The following is a 19,077-nucleotide window of genomic DNA, read 5'->3' as shown; positions in this document are numbered from 1 at the left end:
ATACTAATACTATTTTATGTAGCAATAGTTTATACCTTAAATTCACTTTATCGAAAACGCCAAACATGTATTTCAAGATCTTTAGTCATTGCTCAATATTTTATACATCACACCATCATGAACAAATCCTGCCATTATTTGTATATGGCAGCATTGTGAGCGAACCGAAAGAGAAATCTTCGATTTCTGCCACTTTTGGCTAATCGCGAAGATAAGGATGAATGGTACAGTTGAAGTCCTGATTCGAACGCCAGTTCGTTATCTTTGACAGCTCGAGAGGGAGCCGACCAGGACGCGTATCTGCTTTCGAGCTAGCACCTGTTTTCTGAGAAGCGCTGTTGTCACTTCTACTTGCAGTGTTTAGACATCCAACACGAACTGCGAGGACGTTCTACTCCCAAGATCTCTACATTTGTATAAAAAAAATAGCACAACACAATAACCCAACCTAGCAACCTCACCTTATGAAATCTCCAAAGAAACTGAATTGGTAACATCTCATTTAGTTCACGTGGAGTTGACAAGTACTGTGAATTCCTAAAACGGACGCTATTGGTGTAAATGGTTTGAGGGGAGGATACTGGGCTCCACGTGGACTTGACATATGGTTGTCAAAGGGGAAATTGATCATTTGCAACTTTCTTTGAAGTAAAGTGGCGTTCGTATCAGGACTTCAATTTTAATAATGAAATGAATGAAACGACAGCAACAAACATATAGGGACGACACATCACAAACACCACAGAGGATTGTCCGGGCTGCAGGTCTAGGCGCCCGAGTCTCGTTAGTCTGCAAAATGTAGTCAAGGGTGTACAATTTGGAGGAGAGGTTGACATTTGGGTGTTTCTATGAAAGCTCACCGCCTACACCCCAAGAAAGCTTTGTCTATTTTCAGAGCTTTTTTTTCAAGCGGGCAATAATTGTAATTTAATAGGACGTCAGTCCTGTCACAGGGCTCTAAAGTTTCTCATCTCCTTGACGGAATGGTTATCACAGCGCGCTATGGCGCCAGAGGTCCCGGGTTCGAATCCTAGACTTTGCATGGGTGTTCTTTTTTAGTGTCCTTTTGTCAATTTCGTCATATCAGCACTCATCCTCATCGCCGAGATTTGCCAAAAGTGGCAGAAAAGCGAAGTCAAATAACCTAATTCAAACAATCAACTTGTTTCTTTTCTCTCTTCTGCTCTTTCTGTGCACTGAACGAACGCCCCTCCCTCCCGTAGCTCTCAAAATACTGAACCACTTCAAAATCATATTCAAGGTTCCTTTTACCGCCCGAAATAATTATAAAAAATGGGGGGTATCCGACCATCCCCTTCTTCATCCGCATAATTTTGGAGATATACGCGTTTAAAATATATAGGGACGCCTGTTACGCGAGTGTATATCGCATTCTCTCGTTTTCCTTGTTCTTTCTCTTTCTTTATAATTTCCATTTTATTACATGGTGGTATGCATGGCTGTAATGGAGGCTATACACCGTGTACCCTGTGGTTAACCGTACCCGTTAGCGTATACCCTCTGTTACAATACGCATTTTAGTTTTAAATCACAGAGAGAACGAAAGAAAAATAATTTTTACTTTTTCTGTTTATTTATTTATTTACTAAGTTTTCTCTATTTTTCATTTTTATCGTAATTAGCAATATTATTAAAGTTATTAACAGTATACATACTAATAATTTACAAAATCAAGATCAACAAGGAAATAAAATTCAATAACATGATGTACTGTAGCTTATGAAATAATAAATCATTAAAATACGCGCCTATTTTTGTATTTTAAATATACCTTCTCTATTGTAGTATGCCTCTTTTATGCTGATTATGCATAAATCATCAGTATTCTACAACGAATTACATTTTTGTAGAAAATAAGTGCTCTCGTCATATTTAATGGAAACATGGTCTTCTATTGTTTCAAGAAACTTAGCGTATACTGGTGGTATGATTTTAATATCATACCAGAATGACGACCAATGATTATTCGGTATCCAGAATAGTTATTGGTTTCTTGGAAACGTGTGATTTAGGATTAAAATTGCATTTAGCCATGGTTACAGATTAACAGAGAACTAAAGATTGGAAGTGTAAGGGAGATTTCAAACCTAAGCGACAGGTGAGGATTTAACCAATCGAACGCAAGCTTGTGTGGCATGTCATGCCGCTACGGTGTGAAACGTTTCTGTTGCATGTGTCGCTTCAGTGTGAAAGCTTCCATAATGTTAGCGATAGGATTGGAGGTGTTAGGTCTACAATTATTGACCATTTATCTTGTCTTAAAGTTATAGGAGAGCCGACCTCCGTAGCCGAGTGGTTAGCATAGCGCGATGAAAGATAATAGAACGTAACTGTTTCGGTGTGTAAGTGTTTAAAGCTATACGAACGTGTAAAAATTGAAAGAAAAATAATTAAAAATGGGCACGTAACGACAATTCTTTTTTTTAACTTTTCCTAGGAAGTAAAACTTACTAATAACTCCCACTAGATGACTCTAGCGTCGTGCCAAGCCAAGCCAGATGTTCAATGGCAAACTGAATATCGCGAGGGGGAAAAACAACATCAATAAATTAGGGATCCACACCGTGGCAAACTTCGTAAACGATCTTGTTGGGAATTCGATATCGGCGGACAACGGCTACAAATGGAATATTCATACCGGTTTCCAGTCACATTTCCACAATGACAGGGTTCCAGCCCCCTCCCCCCTGCATCAACCTGCTTTCTCCCGTTGTAACGACCGAACGTGATGTGTGTACAAATGCATATGTGCGCGCCCGGCTCGATACAGGTCACTGGTATGTGCTCGATCAATACGGGAAACAGGGATATCATAACCTAATTTCTGGAGTTGAACTGTGCTCATGTGTCGCTTATTCTGTTTTACCCCGTCTGAGTTTCAGCTCTTTGTGTGAATTTGTGTGTGAGTTGGATACCTGTGCTCGTTTTTTATTTTCTGCAAAGGTTCCGGTACTCTTCAATTCAACTTGGAGTAGGAAAAATTGTCTACTTCCTTTCTTCTTGATCATTTCTTTTGCTGTTTTCCTCTAATTTTCTGTTCTTTTTTGCTTTATTCTTTATGAGCCATTCCATTTGAAATCAACCAATAAAGAAGCACTTTCCAACCTCACATTTGTTGATTCATTTGCAATTTCGCATACTGGCAGCGCCACCTGAGGTAGCAAAATATGTTGAGTTGGAGATCCATATCTTTTTTTATTTCCGAAATTACAGTGTTGAAAACTGTGCGACTTTGATCATTCTTTTCAGCATCTTGTTAACTTTGAACTTCAATATTTTGGCAATCAGGCCACTCTCAGGACTATGGAACTGGAGTTTTGAATCACCCTATATATTTTCTATGTGATAACTGGGAATGCAAATATCAGCTTCATGTGCGTTAATTCAAACAATATTGTAGTTCATTTCTGTTAAGCTTTTACTTCTTGATTATAGGAATTTGTCTATCAATTATGTTATCATTACGGATGTGAAGCTTTCGTTTTAATTTTCCCTAAATTTCGATGTTATTTTTTACTGCGATTCGGTGTTATTTCGCGCGGTTTATGGCAAAATTCAGTGATATTTTTACATGCATTTTCACTGTTCCTTCTTTGCTTAAGATTCGCACAATGTTTTAGTTCTGGAAAATTGAGAGAGATTGTAGTTTTAATGACAAGAAATTATGGCTTAACTTTGTGAGAAATGACCAAATTGCTTCCATTTGGAAAACTATTTCATCTCATTAGCCAGTAAATATGAAATGTTTATTGAATGATAACATCCAAATCTTTGAACACAATCATACACATAACATTTCCCTAACAATGCCAAAAATCCCTCTGCGAACTCCAAATACCGTTTTGTGAACACACACATACACGCTCTCCCCTGCCCCCTGCCCCCTCACCCCCCCCCTTCCCGAAACACAACAGGTGCTTCTCCCTGAAAATTTTCCAGTTCCTTAGAAATATACCTTCAGGGATGATCCCCCGAGCGAATTCTATTTCAGGACGAGGTTAAACAGTCAGTCATGTCTCCGCCAAACTGCAATAAATGAAGCGTGACAATCTCTTTTGAATAGAACTATCACCAACTAGACTACAAATGACAGAATGGCGCTTCAGGTAGTTCATTTTTAACAGAAGAAGTGTTATCTCCAGTTTATATTGAATATTTCGCGGCGTTTTCGCGTTAAAGTGTAAACTTCGGTGTTATTCTGAAAAAAGGCAGAATTCGCGTTATTACGCGATTCCGAAAAAAAGAAAACTTGCCTCCTTTACCTATCCAAATACATTTCATTAGTAGCCAGATGATTGTCTTTGGTGCGAGCGGTCCCAGGTTCGATTCCCGGTGCGAACGCACAAAATTTCGGCGTTGGCCTAGCGTCGTGAGGATAATTTAGGAGGCGCTTGAAGTAGCGGGGTCTGGTCTCGAAAGCCAGAAAACAGCGGCGATGGGACTTAATGTGCTGACCACAAGGTACCAATGAAAAGTCGCTCTGTGAGGCCCTTGCCCTTTAAGGACAGTTGCGCCATGGAATTTAGTCTTTAGGTATGTATGTAATCACTGGCATACGCAGGGGGAAACTGATGGGGCTACAGCTCCCTTCGAAATTTTGAGACATTCAAAATTTTCAAATGAAAGCAAAACTTGGAAAACCAAAGAGAAAATACCACACGCCCCTCTTAAAAAGAACAACTCGTAAAATGAAGGTTACAAATGATAATTACGATTTTTTTAATTGTGTATCCCCCCCCCCCCTTCCAGATCACAGCTATGTAATATGAACTTTGACAATTCCAGCCCACTTCCGAAAAGAAATCCTTTATACGCTAGTGATATATTTACAAGCCTACTTTATTGGTCTACATATTTTCTTAAAAACTCTACTGACTGAGATGTTTGAACTGATTTTGCACAATTTGATGTCAGTGATTTCAGACATGCAACCGAAATTATATGTCAAGTCTAAAATTTGCACATTTCACAGATATGCATTTACGTCAGCCAGATGCCAATAGTTACCTAATGCCTGCACACACGCATTACAAATTACTGATCACTGTATTGACAGCAAACAAAGAAAATTCCATACAAGAGTCACCACAAGAGAACTTTGTGTGTTTCTAGTTAGGCAAGAATTGACTTTCTTTACTTTTCTCGAGTATCTGGAATCAGCGGTGTCACACTGCAAGCATCAACAATAGTCGGCTATCATATTTGCGTTCTACCTGCTTTGATATCGGTTTCGCATGGTTGATGTCTTATTATTCCCAATAATTATCGTTATTATTAGCAATAAATATAACAATGCAGTAGGAGTTTCTGTTTGTCGCGGGAAATTTTCCCTCATAGTGTTGGCAACACTTTATTGATTGTCATTTGTTTAAATCAAATTCGATATTTCAGAAATTTAGGTTGGTGGAATGGATTGAAATATGCGGTTGCTGTTATGGCATTATTTAAAGATAGTGATTGTGTGGTCGCTGTTAACTCACCCGATTAAATTGTTAATGAATACCGATTACCTCCTGTGTGGGAGAAGCAGGACATTTGTAAACTGACCACAAGCCATTGAGGAGTTCAAAAATTGAACATCAGCATCGTTTGCTAAGATGTTGGAAAGTGTCATGGCTGTTGGAACGTCTCAGGCTATTTGAGCTGAACGTGATCGAGGTGTTCCGTCTTTTACCAGGAGACATGGGCGTAACTTGAGACTTAACTTTGGGGGGGGGGGGGGTATGAACTTGAGGCTTAACTTTTTTGGGGGGAGCAGAGTCGAAAAGTTTTCATCCCTTAAAAATAGTGTTACATTTGCGAAATCATAAATATTCTTTTTTATTACTTAGCTCCTCAGGTCTTAGGATGTTAACAAAAGTATCCTTAAATTGTAAATTTTAACAAACCTGAAACTTTTGGGGAGTCAAGCACCCCCCTTGCCCCCGCCAAGTTAAGCCTATGCCAGGAGAAGACTTGAAGACTTGCAGGTGGCTGTTAATGCAGATTTGCAAACTTTGAAATTCTATTGAATGTTCCGATCTTGTACTCCTCAGGCAGATATTTCATATTCCCAACTATTGGTTATCCGTTTTGGGTTTTAACAATGTTTTTAGCTATTTTTGTTTATTCATATTCTTTAATGTGTTGTGTTTGTCTTGTGCAGGTCCCTTTACAACTTCGCACTTCTACCCTTTCTCAAGGGCTTCTTACACCCCTTGTTTTAACATTTTAGATAAGAATTTTAGGTAAGGGGATATTTCCCCCTATACATTGAAGGGTGAAAAATGGCCACGTATGCCGACATACCAACCAATTTTATAGCAATCAATAAATCAATCTTGTGTTTGTAATGTTCATGGGCGCGAACTTTTGAAATCATTAGGTGGGCCAAAAACTTGGGTTCTAAGTTAACCAAAAAAAAAAATCTAAATTCTCTTTTCCATGTTTAATGCACACCAACACATACTCAATTGTTATTTACTGATTTCAATAACCAATCCACCACAAATCACAATAACAAATATAATAATGATAACAACAACAACAACAACACGACAAATTATTGTACGGGCACTGGCCTCACGGGCCCATATCAGTTGGAGCCACTGATAATGTTTTTCCAATCTTTTGTTACATTTGAAAAACGCTCATTTTATAGAAACTACTTAAAACACATATTTAATTATTCATTCCGTCACACACATCTTTCTAATACATCCACTATTCCACTGCTGGCCTACTATGATACGCCACAGCTTTTATGTGATTTGCCTTACAGATTAACTCTATAACTTTATTTTGAGGCGTTATCTTTAGTGTAAATATCAAGTAATGTGGCCGCGCCCAAATACTGGCCTTCACAAAGTGCTATTGTACAGTACAACACATGTATTGATCATCTTCTTGTTCTTCAACAGATTTAGCTGTTTTATAGAACCTCGTATGTTCAAACTAAATTAACTGCTAAACGATGTAAAGTCGATGTAGAGTGAAGTGTACAATAGAATCATCATTCTTCTTATAAAACGGTTTTATTAATGGAAAATATTATACACAATCCCTGCTTTTGACGTTCTGTCAAGTTACATCTATATTAAAAATGAAAAAAAAACACAATATAATCTGACAACGAGAAGGTCAGTTTCGTATCATGTAATCTACGGGTACGCCTAGGGTGACCAACTCTCCCGCATTTCCCGTGATTTCCCGTATTTGAGCTACTTTTCTTTATCCTCCCGGCTCCCGTATTGACATTTTATATCTCCCGTATATTTCATTAACAACTAAAATCTAAACTCATTTCGAGTTCGACGAGCCAAACAAAACTTCAAGTGGACTGCAAGATCTTGCACGTTTAACCTGAAGTGACGTCATGTCTTATAATAGTTGATTGGTGCTTAGTTCTGCAGCAGCAGCAGTAAACAAATGCATATTGCTTAAGACTGGGGATCTGCGGGACGGAAATCTTTTCGGTCGGGGCGAGAAATTTTTAAAATCGCGAAATTCGGGACGGGAAAAAAAATCACTATTTCCCAAGTCGGGAAATTATCTGGTGTGGAAATCTCCTATTTTACACACCATTTTCCCCTTAAGTGAGTGTTTTTGTATTTCTGGAATAAAAATTAACAATTTCCGAGAAGTTTCAGACACTTACAATGTAGAATATACTGCAAATTATCCACTTTTAAACATGACCATTTTAAACCACTTTTAAACTTTCCCTATTCCGGTAACGACTTTTCGAGATCCCGCACGCCCCTAGTTAGGACTAAGAAATATGCAAATTTATAAATTTTTATTCTCTATTGTGATCTTTATATTATATAAATGTAAATTAATTATTTTCTTTAATATTATCGATTCCATAAACATTTGCTTGAGTGATGCCGCACTGCTAAAAATGTGCAAAATTTGTTGCAAATAAATCTCCTGTAATTTCCCATAAAGTAAATGCCGAAAGTTGGAAATCTCCTAGCCGAAATTTAATCATCCTTGGTACAAATATCATTAATACTAATTGAATCTTCATATAAAACATAGATAGCTATTTAACTGCTTCTACTTCTGCAAGGATTATGTTTTAGACTTCTTGCAGTTAATTTACTAACAGAGTGCTGTTTTTTTGTGAACAAATTCTTAATGTATTGTTGTATAGCTATTTCTGAATATTAAGCTTGGTACACTCACCAGCAGCTTTGGCAACTTTGAGCAGTGACCGTTCTATTCACCATCTGCTGTGCACGCTATGTTAAAACCACCAAACCTACTCGCATGGTTACTGCTGCAGTTACTTGAGCCGCCACTACCACCTGGCTCGCAGCCGCCACTGCTGAAGCAAGATTAAGTACCTGCTCGAAATATTACCTAGTTCCCATCTCCGTCAACAGATGGGTCTGTCTGTGAAAAATGACATACCAGTGAATGGATCATATTAGTGGTGACGTCACAGCGGACGACAAACCAGGATTTGAGTCTATACAACGGGCCAACGTGTTTTCTCCTATCCAAATCAATGATATTTTCCATCGGAAGGGATAGCTTTAATTATTGTGAAACCAGTTATGAATCAAAATTGTGATGCATATCGTATATCATTGTAAAGATGAGATTTCGGAGAATACGTGGAATACTGTGGAGAATTACGGAAACATCCTGATTGCAGATTCAACTCTTGGTTGTGCAGGATGTACCAATTTTTAAGTTCTCTCACAAAAATAACCAGAGGATATATATATATGAATCAAATCATTGCAATGTAGCTCCACATTTTCGAAAGACTTAATCATTATTTGGTATTTTTACGTAACATCACCAGTTCTTAAATCTAGGATCATCATCCCTATGAATATTATAAACATCATTAAGAAAATATGCAAGTTCTGTCATACAAAAACAATTTCAGAAAATATGGGTGTAACATTCCATACCTATCTGCCGTTCCTAAAAAGGAGCTAAAATGCTATATATTCACCTCATGTACACCTGACAGTAAATAATAGTAATCCATAACTTATAATTACAATACATGAATTCCAAATAACGTACTTCGGCATTGCATTCTGCTTTAAAATCGTAAATTCAGATAGTGAATATTGTTTTCTGAGTACCTGAATGAGAAACATTTTGATATACATTTTGATATATTTTAAATCAGACCCAATTATATTTCTGTGCATTATTGACCTCAGAGAGAGAGAGAGAGAGAGACATATGATGTAAGTACTTACCATATTAATAATTCTTGTAATCTCTGTATGGAATAAAGACAGTACAAAATATGCATAATGATTTGTTGCTTCAATCTGCATTTTGAATATAAAAAAAATAATGTGCTCTAAAGGTATTAATCATATCACCTTTGCCAAGCATGGTTCATAACAAGTAGCAGCTAGATCATTCGGATTGTACTGCGATGTATATTCTACTTTCAAGGTAACTAAAAACTTACCTGTGCATTTACAATAAATAGTTTGCATACTACAATATAGCGATATGTGGTAGCTATAAATTGCACTCCCAAAATTCCAATCAAAACGGGTTTAATTTTGATGCAAACAAGGGATAGTTCTTTCATTGTCATGCAAGGGTACAGAGGTATGTAAAAAAATAAAAATAAACCAAGCGTCTAGGTAATACATTTATTGCACTTGAGAGAGTCTTTACAACAGGTATGCTAAACTATAGGGGGAAGAACAGCGACCACCTTGCATTACAAAATCAGGTAACAAAGTATGTAGTTCGAAAAAAGGGGGCGGGGTAGTTAAGCCGAAGAGCTAGCAAATGCACGTTAAAACTGTTCTAACAAAAGCACGCCAAATCCAAATAACATTGCCCATTCTTGACAGTCAGAGGTTCAACGATTACTGTTCAAGAGCGTACACCACTTTCACATTTTTTTTTTTTGTCATGTCCATTCGAAAAAGCGACCACTTTAATGGTGTCAGTATTTTTTTTGTCCAAGATGGGTACATCCTCTGTTGGAAGTGTCTTAAGAATTACTGTTTTCTATCTCTGTTCCTCCAATTAATCTATGATAGATCTTCTGGCCTCTATTCATTTTTGGTCTTTCCGCAAGTCTTATGTTGCAAGCTAAAAAATCAATTTTTGGGTTCAATTCAGTGACAGAAATTTTGAAAAGATTTCAACATTTTTTTTACACAAGATGAATTAAGAAATATATTTATACTTCAAAATAGTGAAGCAAAAAATGTAATACTATAGATTTTTTTAAAAATGTGCTTGTGATTAGTGCTTCAAAGCAAATATCCAGGTGCTATTTAAAGAATACTTTTGCAGCTATACAAGAATGTATATCAGCACCACATCTACAACAATTAAAAATATAAACATCGACAAAACAGCTGGTGCTTTGTAGATATGTGACAGAAAAATTAAATGTTAAAATTCTTTTTTTTTAATTAAGACTAATTGAGAACGACCAGATAAGTATGGTTTTTGTCTCAAATTAAAGTCACCTAATTACGTCACTACAGTTGTAGTCAAAATCAAGTTTTAACGAAAGCCCTGAATTATATAAAATTGTTAGAAGACTTCTCTTGTGGCGCTAATATTGAAGAAAATTAACGTTGTCCACAATATTACCTTTCAAAAAACTGCCATTGTAACAAAAAAAATATGATTGCTATGCATAAATGCTCATTAGCTGCTGTGCAAAAAAGTAGTAAAAAAGAGTAAAAACTTGTTCTTGCTGCGAAGCATATCCTTCAAAATCATCACCGCCATTGTGGAAAAATTTTAGCATCATTAAAAAATGTTTAAAAGATCTATGCAGAACAGTAAGAAAAACATGCAGATTTTCTAAGGAACAAAAAAAAACTGATTGGCAGTGATATAGTAATGCCAAATTTGGCGAGAAAGATTCATATTTTTAAGTGTGCTAAGCAAACATATGTTATTTGCTATTTTTATCATTTTTAAAATTATATATCACTGTCACGTCAGTATTTTTTTATAAAAATAAGGGAAACATTCATAAAAATATATATTTACAAGCCATCTGAGTGCAAAATGCACGGTAGCGAGTGTTAATTCGTAGCAGCTGGTTTTTGAACATAACCTTCATGCATATGGGAATATGTGAGACATATATGCTGCACTATATCTAAGTACACCCTTAGGATAACAAAGATAGAATAATAAATGATTAAAATTTACCTGGTTTCTGCTAGTCCCAATAATTGTTTTCCATATTAGGAGAGAGAAATTCATTGTAAATAGCGTCTAAAGCCATTTTGTATTTTTGTAAATGAGCAAAATTTCTCATTAAAACCTGAAATGGAAAATAGATGATGAAAGCAAAAGTAATGTTAGTTACATTCGGGTTTCCTTTACACTTGTAATCTTGGTGCAAAATCCTATCTATTAGAAAAATCACATTCGTTGTGAGTTATGCAAAACCGATTATTGGAGATAGCCGAGTCAATTAGTACAAGTTCACTCGGAAACGATTTCTTTAATTCTATATCTGATAACGTAGTTAGATCATTTTTCATTGTTTATCAGTAATCAATGGATATGATAACTTTGTTACTAGGTATTATTCAACGAAAATAGTAAAAAGTAAGTCAGCAAATTAGATTTTAGTTCACTACATAAAATAGACCCAAACCGAGCCATATAATTATTGTTTCTTTAGAAAATTACAGATTCTGTTGCTAAACATATGAATTACACTTCAATATAAATTTGTTTTTATATTTAAGATTCAAAAATGATCTAGATTCTGTCGCGACGTAAGGATCGAATGCCTTTCAAAGATTCAATCATAACTAAATTTAAATCTTACATTATATAAGAGCATTCAACAGCTGTGGACCTATAGTATTTCAAACGCTGTTTCTCTTAGGCATTTGAAATATATTTTTTATATTATTGGTGTACTTACCTGCTAAACCATCATGCTTCTTGTATCACAGGCTGCTTCAAACAAATAAAAGTCAACAGTAAAGCGAAAACAACATTATTAGCTTCCTTCCGCCCCGGTGTTCATACATATCAAATCGTAGTTAATTTTTGCCAGAGCTTGATAAAAAATGGTGAAGAATAAATGAGAATGGAATTTTTCATTTTCCTGCGCTATATCATTTTGTTTGTACCTATTGGGTCGTTTGTACAGTTAACGGCAATGAAAATGGGCGTTGTGTGTGTTGCCTAACGCTACGGTGATAAGTAGATTGTAACAGCAAATTTTCAAATGGCAACTTCTACCACCTCCGCAGAGTTAGGAAACACACGTGACGCCTTGCAAGGAAGCGAGTATTTCAGGCTCTAGGTGTTCCATTTTTATTGCCGATCACTGTACTTGGTGCGGCATAGCGTGACAGTTTCTCGCCTAGGGAGATTTCAGACCAAAGGGACACGTCATTTGGAAAGGAACCTACAGAAACAAACGAAACCTTTTGCATCGATGCGACACAAGATGCACACGCCTTCGGTCGTTCGTCGCGCATGCACAATAAATGCGTTCTTTAGACTGAAACCTTCGCGCCGCGTGCCGCTTTGGTCTGAAAGCTGCCGTAGGCTAATCTATAATGTACTGGATAATTTTTTTTCGCGGGTGTAGGTCAATAAATTACGTAATTGCGTGGCACAGGAGTAGGATATTTACAATTGCATAGCTGATGCCTAACAGATAAGTTTAAACTAGCTTTAATTCACACATTCATGTCTGAAGGGCCTTCACTTTGACTTATTTCATTGCTTTAATGACTTCGTTGATGTTATTACATGCTACAGTCTGTCTACGTTAATAACGCCAATAGAAGTATTCGCGCATGCGTTAACTGAACGAGTCCACTGCAAAATAGGTGTGACGTTGTGATGAACGCCCACGACCGGTTTTAGTTCTCGTTGATGCGTTACAGCCATTCGACTCATTTGCCGAGGTGAAGCGAAGTTTGCCGAACTAAGTCGAGCGCTCGTAATGGGTTACTTCCCATTTGTTTTCCTTTAAATCAGTTTGACCGGTCGAGCATTTCAACGGTCGGCGGAGCACCGGACCAGCCAAAATGGAGAGCTTAGTGGTGCAGTTTATGCGAGGGAGCGGAAACAAAAGGAACAGAAACATGGAATGCAGAAACACAGATATTGCGTGCATGTTATTTTTAAAGAGAAGAGAAGATGGTGACCTTGGATCGAAGGCGTCATAGGGGAATGGATACTACAAAACTTATCCTTTTCACTTCTCCTGCTCATTTTCTCAAGACAACAACTCAAGAATGTGTAGAGAAAATAACAAATCTACACCGGTGTGTTCTGGATGGTTCGAAGACCCGGAAGCTGTTTTAATTTTCGGGCAGGCACTCCAAATTATGACTCAAGTTCAAGTGAGCCGAACAGGTCTGAACCTGGCTCTGATGGATTACTTCCAGATTCATTTCCTTTCTTGCAGGCTAACGAATCTCTGGTGCCAGTTCCTTAAAGCCTTATCTTTTTTTTATCAAAGTTATGGGCATCTTTGAGAAGTTCTATTACATTCCTTGCACACCCTTATGTTGATTACGCCTTTGGTTGTTCACAGTAATTCACACTCCGTAATATTTCTGCTATCGATCGGACAGGCTGACGTGAAGTGTGACCCGCAAAGGCCACACGTGGCCATAAAACCGCCCATAAAGAGCGGAAGAAACTCTAAAGGTCCAACCCATTGTTCCCGCATCGAAACGATTGAAGCTTTCGCCGCAGCGTGGCGGTTGACTGATCGACCCCAATGACTCATATAAAACGTTCCGTTGAATCGATAGAGAGAGATTGCCAGATGAGGGCACCCTTGAGGAGTTTCTTAGCCGCGCTGAGAATACACGAAACGTTGAATCATACAGAAGAATAGTTCCCGAACGAACTGTTCTCGTGAACTTGTCACGATTAACTGTTCACGACGAACCGTTCACGATGACTGCCTTGTCTGCACTGAAAATGACGCAGAAAATTGGGGTAGAGTTTGTTTGGAACAATCAAAGAATAGTTTCTTGTAATCGAATATTTGAAAGAAACTAAGCTAATTAAAATTTATTATTTGGGTTATATATGTTGTTTAGAATATCTAGGATGTAGTAACTTTCCAAACACTGCTACGAACATAGATTAATTCAGCGGGATGAGTATATAGAACAGTCATGAGACTCTACTCTCTATCCTATCGCTCTGGAATTAGTTGACGGATCTTTTGCCACATGTATAATACGCACTACTATTGGCTGTTGCCATCAGCCACGCCCATAGTGGCGATTTGCAAGTTGGCTTTATAAATGTGTGTCTCATCGGGCCTCGCCAGAAATGTTTGTAGTGAGGGGCCTGCCCATTGATAAAACTTGAATAGTATATATAATAATTATTATTATTACATTATGATTGTTATTATACAGAACTATTATAAACTAACAAAATAAACAAATTTTATTCTAACTTTATAATAATAATATTTATAATTATTATTCTACTCGATCCACCATCTAAGCAAATATCCAACAAAACTATTTATCATTATTTCCTCACGTTTCATACAGTTACTGTCCTGAAATGTTTAGTTATTCTATTTTGTTATTAACTTTTACACATCTCGTATAAGATGAAGTTTTAAAAGTGATAAGAAAATTCTGCTTCTAATGTTTTATATTGTTTAACCTCTCACATAAAACTCCATTTTTTTGGAATTTTGTCAATTGATTGATTGAATTGTTGTTTTAATCCCACTTTATGCACAGAAAGGTTAATCCGGACAGGAACTACAGTTTAAACTGGGATCCGGACCATTGTGTCATGTGCCTCCACCGGATATTGAAGAATTTTTTTTCAATCGTGGAGCCATTTATTCTTTGGATTAGGATAATAGAATCTAACCTGGTTTCTGTATTTTACAGTCAATTTTTCCGATCTAACTAGAGTTGACGAGCTGTATCTTTGCGGGTGGCCTTGGCTACTCCGCGCAGAGTGTGAGAGAGATACGTTTATGTAGTTGCCACCTACTCGCCCTTTGGGTGGTCGACAGCAAGGACAGAACGCAAGGATAATGACGTGCAGCCTGTAGCTCCTCCTCCTTGCTACTGCGCAGCCAGGCTTGGGCAGGGTTCACCCGCAAAGATACAGCTCGTCAACTCTAGTGTTACATTTGTTACTAACTAATTGCAGTGTATTTATGTAGCTAACAATAAATATAACAAACTTTCTGCTTGAATGATGCCGATTGCCATTGTTGACGTATTGCTGACGTATTGTTAGCTCATGCTAAACATCTACAGCCATCGTAAGGACTAGCCTAAAGAATTAGAAAAACTTTGTAAAATAAAGAAACTGCAAATGAAGACGAAGAAAATCCTTAATAATGAACTTGTGGAGCTCGGAATTTAGTCTTGGCGGTTGAAAGTCACGACCTAAGAATCGAGTTCGACATTGCTGATGTATTGTGTAGCCATGCCACCGGTATGCAAATTCATAACATTATTGACCTTTTCCTTCTCAATGCCAGGATTCGTCACGTGACCACCTTGCGTGACCGCGAGAGATGAGGGTGAACAGGTGGGTTGGCAAAGCAAGCAAACTGGCGTGTTAATTGTTTCATGTGTAATTTATACGCTTTCTTTAGAGATCGATCTTGCAGCCACGTGGACTGCAGCATATGCGTACATATTCGTGCTACTGTTGTATTGATGTCCGGACTGAATTCAGTCGGCACAAGACACGCGAGAAGGGTAAAGACTTCGAAGGTATCAAGAGCGTTCGTTAAATTTATATTTACGTGTAGAATATCTCCCACGTCTAGTGTAAATCGTGACAATGATGTCGTGATGAGTTCAGTGGGTGCCGGAGCGTGGTGCCGACCTCCAAAATGGCCGAGATCGAGAATATGTGGGGCACATCCCCTAACTGTGCCTTCATGGCACGGGGAATTTTACCTTTACAACTTCTAAAGGCTTCTTTTTAATATCCACATGGTGGTTCAATTTTTTATGCAATATTTGCGCAAGACTAGCGAGTAGAGATTGTTGCTGACGTTGATTGTTGATATTTTATTGATTTCGTCTACGTTAGGCACAAAAAGGCTAATCGGGACTGGACCTATAGTTTAAAGTGGGATCCGAACCTATATGCCTCCACCGGGTATCGAACGCGGGACACCTTTATTACAAGGCAACGACGATACCACTACGCCAATTTTTTTTCAAAAGGAATACCCCAAAATGAGCTTTTCCTCAGTTTTCACATGTATCGATTTTGACAACTCTTCTGTTTTTCTCATTTGGTCAAACACAAACATCGATGTCCTAACTGGGATTCGAACCCGGAACTTCTGGCGTCGTAGCGCACTGTGCTTTCACCTCCACGGAGGTCGGCAACCATCGGAGTATTCCCATAAGAGAACCTGTAGCAAAACTACTTTTAAAATGTAGATTTCTGTGTGTGTGTGTGTGTGCGCCTATATAAATAATGGAAGCTTTCCTCAGGTAGAGCCGCAAGGGGGGAATTCTACAAGAATTAGGGTCACCTAAGACGACCCTAGGGTCACATACACTCCTCAAGTGAAACCTTTTTGGTCTTCGGGTGCAAAGAGGGAATTTGGGAAGCGGGATGCAGATTCTGCGAAGCGGGAATTCCTGGATTCTGCGCCTCTTCCCGGTTCCAGGATCTGCCAAGGTTTCCTGACAAGCGGAAATATCACAGGCGTTGCGCTAAAATTCCTCCTTTCCCTTTCTCTACGACAACCCCTCCCACCGCGAAAAATAAAATATAATGCGAAATACTTGCGAGAGCTGACACTTCTGGGAAAAAGCCACATGAGCGGAATAGTATCAGAATAAAAGGGGTAATGTAGCCCAATGCGAAAGTAAAGTTCCGTTTTTGTTCTTTTTTTGAAAAGAGGAACTGTATTTTCGACAAATTCTCGTACGCGTTGCTTTTTCAATGTTAAGTCGGGAAGTTTAGTGATGTTTAAAAGCAGTATGTACGACACAGCACGTTTAGCCACGCTCTGTGGCGGAGTGGTTATCTTGTGTTAACGCGGAAAGAGTTTCTAGGTTCGAATCCTTGGTAAGGCAAGATGTTACATTGACCTGTTAATCCCGAAAAAGCAGGAAGAATTAAGGAAATGGGTGACCAAGTAATTGAAAAGTGAATTTTAAAAATACGACAAAACCTGTTTAAGTCAGCAAAAATCAAGTGTTTTTGTGAGAAGGATACTTGTCAGGACTTGGGGATGAATATTAATTCCACTCACTCTCGAACTAGCTTCTTTTATGAAAGAGTGGTGCTGATCACGTCACCTCCAAATTGGCCTAAATCGAGAACGTGTGGGTCCCTACCCTAATCATTTTGACTAGATTATTCGGTAATTCTAAACAAACTGATTTGATTTTATCAAACTTACTAAACGAACTGCGTTTCATGCCAATTTGAACAAACTTTCGTTTGGTTACCAACTCTTATTTATATGTTTAATCTAAGATGTTTGATATAATCCATTTATTCGTTCTAATTTTTCCTCAAGCTGTAATTACATAAGATCCGTAAATACGTATCCAAAATGTAGACGTGATAGTCTGTACACAAGATTGTATTTCCTCATTTTACATAATTTAAAAGCTAATGTCTAGCATTGTTGATGGTATTCACGGTATTATAGAATACAATCTAATCTGTTAATCTATTAATCTAATCTGTAAACTACAATTCTCGTAGTTTAGAGCTAACTTTGCTTTCATTTAGACATAATCGAACATCTACATCCCATTTGACAGTCGAATAATTGACATTTTCAGCAGACGTAATGGATTACTTACATTGCAATATTGTATAAAAGTACGCCTGTCACTTTGGTCTGACATGATATGTTGTTACAGTTGAATTGAGTTGAGTATAATCGAATAGACAATTCTCGTGTTCAAATATTGAGTCACGCATTAGCTGGAAACAAACGATTAACTAATTTTGCTGAAATTGTAGTGTGATCGAATATTTATACTAGTTCTCTTCTTCGTATGACGTAGCACAGCAGGGAGACTGTCAATTTTGCTAATTTTAGTTTTTCAGTAGTTTAGTATTAGAATATAGGGAATTCAGTTGTCTTTGATACTTATAACGAAGCACACAACTCGGATATAATCGGTTCATTTATAATTTCTGTTCTGTATAATCAAATACATATATCAGTTTCTGCCGGCTGTGACAAATTTATAAGGATTGACCTATCTTTGCATTTCCTGTTGGCACGTCCAGAAAAATTAATTCCCATTACTTCTTTTAAGTTAGTGATGGTGCTGAGTCGAGAAATGTCTTGATTTTGTCTCGTTTTCATCTCGACAGTCGAAGATAATTAAATAATTTATTCGAGAACGAAACCATGCCCTTTGAGACTTTACAAGACCCAGAGCGATTTATAAATCGAGACGAGATTAAGTTAAGAGAGACTTCAGTATATGAGAATGGAAATTAAATACAAAACTTTCGTCTAAATCAGATTTTTTTAGAGGCTTAGAAGGGTGTAAGGGAGATGACGTTATCGCAAGGAACTTAAATGTGAAGCTTCCTTGCACTTGTAAGTGTGGGAAAATATTTTAACTGCATTACGTCGTTATTGATTAACAACATTCACTTGTTTATAAAGCTCCTTATAAGAAAAATGGAAGTTCAGACATCTTGAAATCTACAAACACGACACCACACGGTGCACCCAAGGTCCTATTAGGTTATAAATGACTAACTAACTAACTCTCTAGCCTTCTTAAACCCCAAGGTTTATGCATGTAGCAACAAGCCTTCCATCTGTCCATATCCTGGACAAGATCAATCAATATTCTCCCTCCTTAACCGATTTCCTTTAAGTCCATCTCAACGTTATCCCTCCATCTTCGTCTTGGCCTCCCTACAGGTCTCTTACCATCAGGTTTCCCAACAAGAATCCTGTACACTCTTCTTTCCTCTCCCATTCGTGCCACATGGTCTGCCCACCCAAATGTTCTTGTTTTAATTATTCTAATAATATCTGGACATGAATACAAATTATGCAGTTCTGGGCCTCCCCGATGGCGCAGTGGTAGCGTCGTCACCTTGCCTTCAAGGGGT

The 19,077-nt window shown here is 37.7% G+C and overlaps 1 protein-coding gene across 1 annotated transcript in view; it reads right to left on the bottom strand.

Moving 5' to 3' along the window:
- Window positions 1-19,077, bottom strand: part of LOC146001100 (CD63 antigen-like) — an 89,160-nt gene that overhangs the window by 42,359 nt on the left and 27,724 nt on the right. The window lies entirely within an intron of this gene.

Source organism: Lepisma saccharinum, chromosome 1 (assembly GCF_977018435.1).
Source record: "Lepisma saccharinum chromosome 1, izLepSacc3.1, whole genome shotgun sequence".
Classification (NCBI taxonomy): Eukaryota; Metazoa; Arthropoda; class Insecta; order Zygentoma; family Lepismatidae; genus Lepisma; species Lepisma saccharinum.
This window is presented reverse-complemented; position numbering and strand designations above follow the sequence as displayed.